Source organism: Thalassophryne amazonica, chromosome 3 (genome assembly GCF_902500255.1).
Source record: "Thalassophryne amazonica chromosome 3, fThaAma1.1, whole genome shotgun sequence".
Taxonomy (NCBI): Eukaryota; Metazoa; Chordata; class Actinopteri; order Batrachoidiformes; family Batrachoididae; genus Thalassophryne; species Thalassophryne amazonica.
In genome coordinates, this window is record NC_047105.1 from 45,460,357 (window position 1) to 45,474,893 (window position 14,537).

A 14,537-nucleotide genomic window follows, 5' to 3' on the forward strand; every position below is an offset into this window, starting at 1 on the left:
GTCTCTATGTGTTGGTGTCTATAGGTTGGAGTTGTAACTGTGCTTTTGTGACATGTTTTTTTTTTCTTCCTGTTGTGCTGAAGACTCACTGGTGTAAGAGGCTTGCTCGGGCTCTCACCTCCATGTCATCCAGTCACAATGCACACAAAACCCAAACGTCTTTGTTGCACATGCAGACCTACAGCTATTGTTCTGCCAATGATGTGATGCAGGAGCAAACCGTTCGCACATGCATCAGAAAGCCAACATAACAGACAAGAAGGAAGTGAACCGACAACAATATGTTCTGATTAAAGGGACAGATATTATTACTGGGCTCCCATGAGGGTCGAGGCCCTGATTGCAGCTGTACACCCTGCAGCGCCTGCAGCAGCAGACCAGAAATAAAGGCTTCACAGCAGAAAGATCATTAGAGGAACCTGATACTGTTTACAAAAGGTTTGTGGAGTGTCTGCAAAATGTGAATTTGATGGGCAGTGGATGTGAGCTGAGAAATTATTGTTCAGTCTTATATTTGTGCTAAACTGCATGACTGTGAAAACCATCAAGTGTTGTTGAACTTCATTATTATTATTAATAGTCATTATTAATAGTAGTAGTATTATCATCATCATACCCATTTTCTCTCTAATATCTTTGCTGGCACTCAAAGAACTTAATGACTAATTAGAACTACAGGGGTGCATAGAGTGCACACCTCTGTCAAGGCCCAACAGTCCAGTTTCTAATGCTGCATTCACATGTTGATGGTAGAAAACCTGTCATACCGGTCATCATAGCAGAATTCCTGTCATCGATGGCAGACTGGAGGTGATGATGTGACACGCTGTCATTTTTCAATGCTAACAACACAAACAATAATTTACTTAATTGAAAGATACAACAGAATTTTAGCCTTTTGCACACCATTATATTAAAACAGGAAACCCTGACTCTGCTGGCAGCTTACAAAAAAATTTACTTTTTTTGAGGTGACTCTCTGTAATAGCGCACAAATTATACAAGTTTACCTGATTAAAATCAGGTGACTTTCTACACTTAACCAATCCATCTCCGACCACTAAATTATCGCTCTCCGTCTTCCATCCTTGTTAAAAAAAATGAAATGAGACCCAGTTTGTCCTTGTCACTGCGGCAAATAGCAGTAATGGAAATTTTTTAACGTTTAGCTGATTTTGAGTTTTAACACCACGATCGCTTCTGGTAGCATCAAAGGCGACGACAGACCCAAACAATGAGTCAGCACTTCTGTCTTTGAGCATCCTGCCTCCTGCTGGAAGCTCCAGTTTACTACATGGCTTCCAGCCCAAAAGCAGCTGAGAGAAGCCACAAACCTCAACTCTACCCAATCACAACACTGCCATCAGGCAGAGGTCTTGGAAAATAAAGCAATGTTGAGTTATGGTTTGGTGTAAATAAAATGAATACTGATAGAATAACTCCATTAATGTCAATTCTGTCATTTGTGCAAAGTTAAGATATTGTAAATGGCGGTTAATTTCGTTTATGGCGAATGATGAAGTTCTGACACGCTACAGCTTGGTGCTTTATTTTGAAGACCACCGTTTTCTTCTTCTTCTACTTCCTGTGCTGCCGACGTTAGACATTACGCTCCTGTCTTGTCGCAACGACATGTTCACGTCACGCACGAGCTGGTAAAATGTGTACAAATTAATTACTTATCGTGTTATGTATTAAAACCTAAGAAAGGTATTTATTGTTGTTTGCTCTGTGTTCTGCATCGTTTATGTCGCATGTAAGGACTGTCCCTGTGAGATGTGTGTGGAAGATAGGCTGCTAGCAAACGGAGCTCAAACTTAGCGCCCTTGGAAGCAGAAGGAGGTTGGAGGGGATGATTTATCCATAAAAATGAGGGATTTGTTTTATTTATTGTTCTTATTTCAACAAGAGCTGTAACTCTGGTTTGAAAGGTTAATTTCTTGTGAAATGCATTATTTCAGTTTATTAAAGGACTGGTGTTAAGGCTAAAATGTGAATATAATTCTATGCAATATTTGTGAAATATGGTGCTATGGAAATTTATGTATTTTTGTGTCCATTTCATAGTTTTCACGGTGTCAAATGTCAGTCAGTCAAAAGGGGAGGAGAGAAATTAAAGCTGCACCAGTCGAAGCTCTCTGCATCTTGCTTTATTATTCCAAGCGGGTCGCTACAGTGAAAACTCCTTTCCGGCTACGAGAGACCTGCCATCCCTGCAGAGAAGCTGATGCCACCTCATCTGAGATCCAGCTACCAAACGGATACCAGCCTGCTGATTCCGCTCACGTCGATATCCTGCACAGGCAAAATCAAAAAGGACAGCACACTGAAGGTACAACTACGGATACTAAAGGGACTTTGAGTGCCAAGGAGCAAAGAGGACGATTTACATACGCACGCACAAGCTTAAAGCATAACTGAAATGCCTTATATCGTTTCGAGGTCGAAATTAATTTGAGAGTTGATTTCTAAGATATAACAGTGCTGAGGTGATGAATGTTTCAGGACAAATGGAATGTGTTTAGGGATAATAATTCATGATATTTCTGTTTATGAGTGAAGCTCTTTGCTATTAATACCAGCAACACTCATTTACAACACTTGTTACTGTTTCATGCTAAGAATCCCTTTGAATGTCCATCATCTGTGAATGCTTAATTATAGATATTACTCTGTGGTAAAGGATAGCTACAGCTCATAGGTGTGAATTCAGGCATAGGACAATCAAAGCCACGTCAGACTTGAAACAGTCGCACAAACAAACAAGATGTCACTCCCACCAGAAGAAACAGACAATCCCACAGACACACCATTCAGGTCTAACTCACGTGAGAGGAAGCTAACAGAGAAAGGCCAAGAAATGCATAACCAAGACTCCAAAAAACGTGAGAAAATATTCAACAAGGCCTATGACTCTTGGAAGCTAGTAGCAAGAGAAACTAGGACAAGATTAAAAACCCTCTGCTCATTAGGAGACCTCAATAAGTTACAGGAAGATATTCAAGCAAAGTACAATGCTGTAAAACTACAGTATGAACCTATTCTGCGTAACAGTAGCACCACGCCAGAAGTTGTCAAAAAAATGGATGCGTGTGTTATGTTGACAAAGGAAATTTGTGATCTCATAAGCAACCGTCAAGAGACTATTGATGAAGATTATAACGATCAACTTGAAAAGGCAAGAGTAAGAGAAACATTAAACAAAATTGAATATGGATCTGTCTTTGGCTTATCTAAAACTGAAACTGTAAGTTCATCAGAGTCGTCAGAGAAATCAAGCAAACGCTCCGGCTCAGTCAGTGCCTACGGCAACAGAGTAGATGCAGAAGCAGAGCTTGCTGCTAAGCTGGAGCAATTAAAAGCCAGAGAAGAAATTCAAGCACAACGAGCACATCTTCACAAGTTAGAAAGTGAATGGAGACTTAATGAGGCAAAAATGTTGTCAGAAATGAAGCAAAGAGAGGTGGAGATGCAACGACAGTTGGAACAAGAGAGAGCAAAACTGCAGCAGTTACAAGCAACAAAGGAAGTTGCTATAGCAGCAGCTCGTGTGAGAGCATACGATAGTTTTGAAGGTTTTGAGAACCAAAATGAAATTAACGACACAACTAGCTCAGCTCACTATAAGATAAAAACAGAGCCTCTGCTGAATCCAGACGCTGCTTCGTTCCAACCTCGCCAAGCAATTCCTGAAATGACAGTGACCCAGGAGTCTGTCAGTTTAGCACAAGCAATTGCTAGCTCATTGAGTATGAACCGCTTGCCAGTCCCTGAACCCACCACATTTAGTGGTGACCCTTTACAGTTTACAGATTGGAAGATGTCATTCATGACTCTGATTGACAGAAAACCACTTCCAGCGAGCGAGAAAATGTTTTATCTCAAAAATTATCTTGTTGGAGAGGCGCGTAAAGCTGTTGAAGGTTTCTTTTATCGAAAGAAGAGAATGCATACAATGGAGCATGGAAAGTTTTACAGGACAGATATGGGAACCCATTCATCATACAGAAAGCTTTCCGCGAAAAGCTCATGAAATGGCCAAGGATCAGCACAAATGACGCACTAGCACTACGGGAGTTTGCTTACTTCCTACAAAGCTGCAAGGAGGCAATTCCACATATAAAAGGATTAGCTATCCTTAATGACTGTGAAGAAAACCACAAGTTGCTCAAAAAACTGCCAGAATGGATCGTACGAAAGTGGAGTCGAATTGTTGTGGATGAACTTGACACATCTGATAGCTATCCAGATTTTGCATGCTTCACAGAGTTCCTCAGCAGAGAGGCACGGATAGCTTGCAACCCAATTGCTTCTCCACTCTCGATAAATTTCAAACCTGTAGATGACAGGATCCCAAAGAGAGCCAGAGCTTTCAACACAAGCACACAATCAAAGAGTGTAGTTCAAGAGAAAGAAGAAACGAACAACAGTAAACCGAAATTACCTTGCTCTGTCTGTAAAAGTGAAACTCATGGCATCCCTAGGTGTCCCACTTTCACAACAAAAAGTGCTGAAGATAAAAAGGCATTCATTCATGAAAATCGACTCTGCTTTGGATGCTTAAGAAAGGGTCACACGACTAAAGACTGTAAGAGACGACACACATGCGACATATGCAGCCGTCGTCACCCAACCTGCTTGCACGAAGACAGGAACCAAAGACCTGTGGAAGCAATACTGACCGGCTCCACTTCCACAGAAGAAGGTGCAAGCCAAGAAGTGCAGAAGGTCATATCCCATACATCAACACAACGCGCTTCTGCTACTTCAAGTATTGTCCCAGTCTTTGTTTCTTCATTGCGAGAGCCACACAGAGAAATACTTACGTATGCAATATTAGACACACAGAGTGACTCAACATTTGTCTTAGAAGATGTACTTGATAAGCTGAATGTGAATGCACAGTCAGTAAAGCTGAAACTCAGTACCATGACAGCCATCGACACAATCGTATCGAGCAAGAGTGTTCGTGGTCTACAAGTCCGTGGACTTGACTCTGAGAGTCGCATTCAACTACAACAGGCCTACAGCCGTGACTTCATCCCAGTGGATAAGTCTTACATTCCAACAAAGGAAACAGCATTACTGTGGCCTCATCTCAGAAACTTGGCAGACAAGTTGCCACCCCTTCAGGACTGTGATGTAGGACTCCTGATAGGATATGACTGTCCTTCAGCGCTGGCTCCTCTTGAAGTTATCTTAGGTGACAAAAATCAACCATTCGCACAGAGATCAGAACTAGGATGGAGTATAATAGGCTTGTCAAACCCCCACCTAGACAGGCAAGGAAGTCAAAGCTTCGTACATCGGCTAACAGTAAGAGAACTGCCAGTTCCATCAGCAACAGATGTTCTGAAGACTTTGGAATCAGACTTCATTGAGAGAACTTATGAGGATAAATATGTCTCACAAGATGATGTTCATTTCATTCAGTTCCTCAGTGACCACATCACACAGAAGGAGGACGGGCATTATGAGATGCCTCTCCCTTTCAAAGGCAACAGACCACCCAACTTACCAAACAACAAGAGGCTAGCCACAGTTCGCCTACAGTGTCTTAAGAAAAAATTAAAGGCCAACAAACAATACTACGAGCAGTACAAAACATTCATGGAGGCAACCATTAACAAGGGTGATGCAGAGCTTGCCCCTGCAACATCTGAGAGAGCGACAGAGTGGTACCTTCCACATCACGGTGTCTACCACCCCAAAAAACCAAATAAGCTAAGAGTCGTTTTTGACTGTTCAGCCAAATTCCATGGTATTTCTCTAAACGACACCCTGCTAACTGGACCTGATCTGATCAATCCTCTGGTAGGAGTGCTTTGTCGATTTAGAAAAGAAGCTGTAGCCATTATCTGTGATGTTGAACAAATGTTTTATCAGTTTTCTGTCACTCCTGAATCCAGGAATTATCTGAAGTTCCTCTGGTGGAAAGGCGGAGATCTGGAGAAGGAACCACAGGAGTACAGGATGGCCGTTCATCCATTCGGAGCTGCTTCGTCTCCAGGATGTGCCAATTTTGGCTTAAAGCATCTAGCAAGACAACACAAAGCTAACTACCCCCTGGCATCAGCATTTGTGGAGAGAAATTTTTATGTTGATGACGGATTAGTCAGCATCCCGTCAGTTGACGAAGCTAAAAAACTGATCACTGAATCACAAGAGTTGTGCAAAAGAGGAGGCCTGCGCCTCCACAAATTCAACTCAAATAAAGAAGCTGCATTGTCTTGCTTAGACCCATCTGAAAGAGCAGCAAGCGTCAAGCCTCTAGAGTTTGATCCAACGCCATCAGAACGTGCTCTCAGCATCCAGTGGCTGATAAAGGATGACATGTTCAGCTTTAACATCAGCTTGAAGGATCAGCCTTCAACCCGTCGTGGTTGTTTGTCTGTCATCGCCTCTCTTTACGATCCACTCGGGTTCACTGCTCCATTCAGCCTAAGTGGAAAACGTATCCTTCAAGAGCTTTGTCACAGAGGCATCGGATGGGATGATCCACTTCCGGAAGATATAAAGCTACGGTGGGAGGAATGGATGAATGGACTTCTTAAGCTGAAAGAGGTCTCGATCCCAAGATGTTACCACCCACATGACTTTCATAACATTGTCAGAGTAGAATTACACCATTTTTCAGATGCCAGCTGCGTAGGATATGGTGCATGTTCTTACCTCAGGTACAAAAATGACAAGGATGAAGTCCATTGCAGTCTCGTAATGGCAAAAGCAAGGGTAGCTCCCTCGAAGGTCACAAGTATTCCAAGGCTGGAACTTGCAGCAGCAGTGGTTTCTGCAAAAGTCAGCGTCATGTTAAAGGGTGAGCTTAACATGGAAATCGATCAAGAATTTTTCTGGACGGATTCGCAAATTGTGCTTGGGTACATCAGCAATGATGCCCGTAGGTTCCACATATTTGTCGCAAACCGTGTTCAACTGATTAGAGACAATAGTGATCCTGATCAGTGGCATTATGTGGATTCCTCAGAAAACCCGGCCGATCACGCATCCCGAGGTCTCCATGTTTCAGACATTCACTCAACGAACTGGCTGCAAGGTCCGAAATTTCTCTGGGAGCGTGAATTGAATGAATGAATGAATGAAAACTGTTTATTTCGAACATTTGATACAACAACAATTACAAGATAGATCAGTAAAGACAACAACAAAAAAGTTCCTACTGTGTACCCAACATGTCCGAAAAGGGGTAGGGTGAAGCATCAGCTTATTTATCCCTACCCCTTCTTCCCCACAACCAGTAATACCCTTTGCCACATATACACATAGATTCCTACACACCTAAATCAATATCAATATATATATATATATACATATACATACACATATATACACATATATATACACAAACATAAATATACACCTTCACATACCTACTTACATACAAAATACTATATATTTACAAGCCGAAGCAAAAAACAAAAACACCCTAACCCTCATTACCCTTCCTCCTCCCTATACCCAGAAAAAAACATATTTTTGTACCGCTGTTTGAACTGGTTCATGCTTGGACATTGCTTGAGCCCCACTCCCAATCTGTTCCACATCCTCACCCCACAGACAGAAATACAGAAACCTTTTAATGTTGTTTGTGCCCACTGATGCTTTAAATTAAATTTCCCCCTCAGACTGTAATCCCCTGATCTGTTAAAAAACATATTTTTAATATTTGCTGGAAGTAAATTGTTTATTGCTTTATACACAATTTGTACTGTTTGAAAATGAACCAAGTCTGTGAATTTTAAGAATTTGGATTGTAAAAATAGTGGATTTGTATGATCTCTATAGCCAGTATTATGAATAATTCTTATAGCTCTTTTCTGCATTACTGATAGTGATTGTGTTGTACCTTTATAAGTATTACCCCATACCTCTGCACAGTACTGTAAATATGGTAAAACCAGTGAGCAGTAAAGAATGCGGAGTGAGTTGTGGTCCAGAATATGTTTTGCTTTGTTTAGAACTGAAATGCTTCTTGACAGTTTACTTTGTATATGTTTTATATGAGTCTTCCAGTTTATCTTATCATCTATTATCACCCCCAGAAACTTATTTTCATGTACCCTTTCAATATCTACCCCCTCGACTTGTAACTGAACCTGTATGTCTGTATTACAATAGCCAAATAACATGTATTTTGTTTTACTTAAGTTTAATGATAATTTGTTTCTGTCAAACCATATTTTCAATTTTCCCATTTCTATACTGATCCTCCTCAGTAACTCCTGCAAATCCCCCCCTGAACAAAAAATGCTTGTGTCATCTGCAAATAATACTAATTTTAATATTTTGGAAACATTGACAATATCATTTATATAAATTAGAAACAGTTTTGGACCCAATACTGACCCCTGTGGGACGCCACAAGCATTGTCCAAGCATGATGATGTATATTCCCCCAACTTCACAAACTGTTTTCTGTTACTTAAGTAGCTTCTCACCCAGTGCAACACCAACCCCCTAATCCCATACTGTTCAAGTTTATTGATTAATATGTCATGATTAATTGTATCAAAAGCCTTTTTAAGGTCTATAAATATTCCAACTGAATGTAATTTGTGGTCTATGGCGTTTGTAATCTCCTCAACTGATTCTATTAATGCAAGTGATGTTGAACTATGTGCTCTGAATCCATATTGACTATCAGTAAGTAATTTATGTTTATTTATGAATTTGTCTAATCTATTATTGAATAACTTTTCTAATAATTTGGAAAATTGTGGAAGCAAAGAAACAGGTCTATAATTTGTGAAGTGGTGTCTATCCCCAGTCTTATACAGCGGCACAACCTTAGCTATTTTCATTTGATTGGGAAATTTACCGGTTTGAAATGATAAGTTACAGATGTATGTTAATGGTTCTACAATCCATTCAATGACCTGTTTTACCACCACCATATCAATTTCATTTAAATCGGTAGATGTTTTATATTTACAATTATTCACAATGTCTATAATTTCATTTCCATCCACTGCTGTGAGGAACATTGAACAGGGATTTCTTTCTATAAGATTATTATCCCAATCCTCAGATTGGGAATCGGGAATTTTTTCTGCCAAGCTTGGTCCAATATTTACAAAAAAATTATTAAAACCGTTGACTACCTCATCCTTATTTTCCTTCTTGACATTATTATCAATGAAATACTGAGGGTAACTCTGTTTTTTATTACCATTTTTGATAATGCTATTTAATATATCCCATATTCCTTTAATATTGTTTCTGTTATTATATAATATGTTACTATAATATTCCTTCCTACATACCCGTATAATATTAGTTAATCTATTTTTGTATTTCTTATATCTATTTTCTGCCTCTTTAGTCTTTAGTTTTATGAATTCTCTATACAGTGTATTTTTCTTATTACATGCATTTCGTAACCCTTTCGTCATCCATGGTCGAGCTTGGATTTTTTGTTTTCTGTAGTCTTGTTTAATTGGACAATTTTTATCATATAATGATGTAAATATTTGTAAAAAAGTTTCATATGCACTATCAACATCACTTTCACTGTATACCTTTTCCCAGTTTTGCTCCTGTAAATCCTTCTTTAGTGTGTTCATGTTTTCCTCTGTCCGCACTCGCCTGTATTTTATTTTCTCCTCTGGCTGATTCCGCCGATGGTTTCTATTATAAACGATGAAAACTGGTAGATGATCACTAATGTCATTGATTAATAATCCACTCACAGTGTTATTCTCAATATCATTGCTGAATATATTATCAATTAAGGTGGCACTATGGGATGTAATTCTGCTTGGCCTGGTGATTTTTGGATATAAACTCATACTGTACATTATACTGATAAATTCATCTGTTATTTTATGCTTATTTGGATTGAGCAGATCAATATTTAAGTCACCACAAATGAACACAGTTTTTTTATTAGTTTTTGAGAACATTTTTCCCATACAGTCAGTGAATGTTTCAATACTAGATCCTGGTGCTCTATATATACAGCTGACTAATACATTTTTGCTTTTTTCTTCACATATTTCAATAGTTATACATTCTAATAAGTTATCAATCACAGTTGTCATATTGTCTACTATTTTATAATCCATGTTCTTATCCACATACACAGCCACTCCTCCTCCACTCTTATTTTTTCTGTTTACACAATTAAATTCATATCCATCCAGTTCAAAATCCATTCCTTTATCTTCATTGATCCATGTTTCTGATATAGCAATTATGTTAAATATTTTTTTAAACTGACTTAAATATTCTTTAATGTTGTTAAAGTTTGCATATAGACTTCTGCTGTTGGAATGGATTATTGATAATTTGTTATCCGTTCTAATGATCCGATTAAACTGTTCATCTGTATAATAGCAACAACTGTCATTGATATTTGAGAAGAAATTATTGTCCGGGTCTATATCGTGCTCCAAGTCCAGTACATTGTGGTCTGTGTATTTAAATGTTCTCAGTTCTACTTTTCCATGATCAGCAATCCTTTGAGTTATATCCTTCTTGTCTCCAGATGTAGATGAATAGGTAGTAGATGAATAGGTTCCTCTGGTCTGTGTCATGGTGTTGTGATGTGTTTGTGTCCTCATACCTTATTGGTCATATTTGTCCAGATCCTCGCTTTAAGAAACACTATTGTTCATATTTGTCCAGCTCCTCGATGTTCCTTATTGCCATGACTTTTGCTTGTTCTGGTGATCCGTTCAGTTTGATGAATATTTTACAGTTTGAAGTCCATGTGTGCTGGATTTTTCCCTGTTTCTTCAAGAAGCGTGCTTTCCTGGCGATGTCGGCATTCCGTTTGGTGAGATGTTCATTGATGAATACGTTTGTCCCTTTCAGTTTTCTTCCTTGTTTTAACAGTGCTGTTTTGTGTTTTCTGTTGATGAATCTCATGATGACGGTTCGTTTATCACCGTCATTTCTCCGGGGCAGAGGGTGGCACGCTTCAATGTTATTTAAATCCATTTCTATACCTTTAGATAGGAGGAAATCAGCAACCTGGTTTTCCACAGAGCTGACCTCCTGTTCACTGGGCTCCCCTCCGCTCTCATCTGTTACCGTCCGTGCGTAGGACCGTGGTTTGATGTGAAGACCTGTGATGATGACGTCGTTGATTCTGGTGTACTGCTCCAATTCAGCCACTCTATTTTCCAGCTGCACCAGATGCCGGTCTTTCTCGGCATTCTGGAGCCGTAATGCCTTCACCTCCTCCACCAGATCCATGATTGATTTCTGTTGCTGCTTCACAACAGAAATCTCCTCTGATAGAAAGTCCAGAGATTTTTTAATATCGTCACCTTCCTCCGCTGTCAGAACCTTCTTAGGCCCCATGGTCGGCTTATGAGCAGCTTGTCGATCGCCGATGTTAACAGCCTGCGTTGTTTGTCACCGGGATGGATCTGCACTGCGCTGGTGCCGCGCGGCCTCGGTGTTTCCGCGTTGATGGATCCGCGGTGGCTGCACGAGGCCTCGGGGAAGCGGCACTCGTGACGCGCGGCTCTAATGACGCAGCGCGCGGCCTCAGTGAATTCACCACGTTGGGCCTCGGACGTTGTTGCTGTCCAGTCGCGGGGCTAAGTTGCCGGTTGAGGTGGTATTCCCACTGTCTGGGTTGGCAAACACCGGCGTGGCAGATGGCAACTACAAACACCACCTCTGAAAACTCAGGTACAAACTTTTTGCAGCTCGCTCTGACGACACGCAGCTCTGACTGACTGTGACTGACGCAGCTCTGACCTCAGGTGTATCTAACACCCAGCAGTCCAGCAGACTTACTCGTCGGTGATCCCGAAGTCAAGACAATTCAAGTACTTGCAACCAAAACCAATAACTGCAATGACATCCTCAAGCGTCTGAGTCAGTTTTCCTCATGGACAACACTTGTAAAGGTGGTTGCAAGGATCAAGAGACTGAGGTCTACACAAAAACAACATAGTGAACATGTGACTGTTGAGGAGAGGGAGAAGGCCGCTGAGACAGTGATCAAGATTGTACAGCAGCAAGCCTTTCCCCATGAGATAAAGCTGCTTCAAGGTGGAAAAGACCTTCCAAAATCTAGTTCCCTCTTTAGTCTTGATCCCATCTGGTCTGAAGAACTTCTCTGTGTTGGTGGGAGATTAGAACAGTCATCTCTCTGTCACAAAGTCAAGCACCCAATTATCTTACCGAACGATAGTCATGTAACTAAGCTTATAGTGTCTCACTACCACGCTAAGACATGCCACCAGGGTCGAAGCCAGACACAAATGGAGCTTAGAGTCAATGGATTCTGGGTCATTGGTGGAAGCAAGCTGGTCGCTAAGTTGATACACACCTGTGTGCTTTGTAGGAAACTTCGACGGCCGACAGAGAACCAACGAATGGCTGAACTCCCTAAAGAACGTCTTGAAGCCTCAGCACCTTTCACGTATAGTGGCATGGATTGTTTTGGACCATTTATTGTAAAGAAAGCTCGTAAAGAGTACAAAAGGTATGGACTCATTTTCACATGTCTGTATTCCAGAGCTGTTCATATCGAGATGCTCGAAGATTTGTCGACAGACTCGTTCATCAATGCATTAAGATGCTTCATCAGTCTCAGAGGAGCTGTCCGACAACTTTATTGTGACCAGGGCTCTAATTTTGTTGGAGCCAAAAATGAGTTTAAGGAAGCACTTAAACAATGTGACACCAAACCATTGGAAATCTTCCTGACTGAAAGGCAGTGCGAATTTGTCTTCAATGCCCCCTCTGCTAGCCATGCAGGCGGTGTCTGGGAACGGCAAATCAGAACCATAAGAAACGTGCTAAATGCTACCTTCGCACAGTGCCCAGGTCGATTGGATGACGCTTCTCTCAGAACACTGTTATATGAGGCCATGGCTATCGTTAATAGTCGCCCATTGACAGTGGATGGAATAAATGATCCTCAAGCGATGGAACCTTTAACACCGAACCACCTCATCATGATGAAATCTAAGGTTGCTCTTCCTCCCCCTGGAGTATTTGGGAAAGAGGATTTGTATGCTACAAAGAGATGGAGGAGAGTTCAGTATCTCATTGAACAATTCTGGGGTCGTTGGAAAAGAGAGTATCTACTCAACATATCCACAAGACAGAAATGGCACCTACCTCAGCGCAACCTCAGAGTCAATGACATTGTCATTATTAAAGATGACAACCTTCCTAGAAATCATTGGCAATTAGGACGAGTGGTGGAGACTGTTCAGGACAGTGATGGTTTGGTCCGTCGAGTCAAAGTCCAAGTAGGAGAGCGAAAGCCTCATAGAAAACAAGATTCCCCCTCTAAGCCTTCAGTTATTGAGAGGCCAGTCCAAAAATTAGTACTTCTTCTTGAGAATTAATTGGAACAAACAGGCTGTTTGTGTACACGCTATTTTATTGTGTATGATGTTGTACAGTTCAACTGTATAACTCTGATAGTTAAAGGTTATAGGTCAAGAAATCCTGTACAATTCATTTAGCCTTTGTATATTTGTTCATTCATTGTAGCAGGATTTGGTGGGAGTGTAAATGGCGGTTAATTTCGTTTATGGCGAATGATGAAGTTCTGACACGCTACAGCTTGGTGCTTTATTTTGAAGACCACCGTTTTCTTCTTCTTCTACTTCCTGTGCTGCCGACGTTAGACATTACGCTCCTGTCTTGTCGCAACGACATGTTCACGTCACGCACGAGCTGGTAAAACGTGTACAAATTAATTACTTATCGTGTTATGTATTAAAACCTAAGAAAGGTATTTATTGTTGTTTGCTCTGTGTTCTGCATCGTTTATGTCGCATGTAAGGACTGTCCCTGTGAGATGTGTGTGGAAGATAGGCTGCTAGCAAACGGAGCTCAAACTTAGCGCCCTTGGAAGCAGAAGGAGGTAGGAGGGGATGATTTATCCATAAAAATGAGGGATTTGTTTTATTTATTGTTCTTATTTCAACAAGAGCTGTAACTCTGGTTTGAAAGGACTGGTGTTAAGGCTAAAATGTGAATATAATTCTATGCACTATTTGTGAAATATGGTGCTATGGAAATTTATGTATTTTTGTGTCCATTTCATAGTTTTCACATTGTCAAATGTCAGTCAGTCAAAAGGGGAGGAGAGAAATTAAAGCTGCACCAGTCGAAGCTCTCTGCATCTTGCTTTATTATTCCAAGCGGGTCGCTACAGATATAACATATATCTTTTAATGTTGAATAATGCACTAATTCTGAAGTTTTGTGACAAACACAGACAGATGGCATTCTGGGTAAAATGTGCCTCCGCTAACACTGATTGGTTGACTCATTCATTCTATGTAAACCAACACATTAATGTAAGGTGTGTCGTGTGTTGGTGTTTACAGATAAATGTGCTTTTGTAAAATATGCCATTTTTTATTTGTAAAAAAAAAAGGCATTTTCAAAAAAAAAAAAAGCCAAATTGTAAATAGATAACTGTCTGATATAACCTGGGTCAAAATAAATAGAACACTGCCATGATCTACTGGTGCCAGTGAGAGTTTTGGCCCTTTTTCAGCTGATTTTTCATTCGTGCGAGAATTTTTGCCATC

General features: G+C 40.5%; 1 protein-coding gene and 1 long non-coding RNA gene across 2 annotated transcripts in view; one reads left to right on the forward strand and one right to left on the reverse strand.

Annotated features, from left to right (window-relative positions):
* LOC117506630 (mitogen-activated protein kinase kinase kinase 12-like) overlaps positions 1 to 14,537 on the reverse strand; it is a 95,008-nt gene that overhangs the window by 29,296 nt on the left and 51,175 nt on the right. The gene's annotated exons all lie outside the window — the stretch shown is intronic.
* On the forward strand, positions 1,490 to 2,227 carry LOC117506631. The gene is made up of 3 exons (XR_004559519.1): positions 1,490 to 1,655; positions 1,762 to 1,842; positions 2,068 to 2,227. It is a non-coding gene; the product is annotated as an uncharacterized LOC117506631 (long non-coding RNA).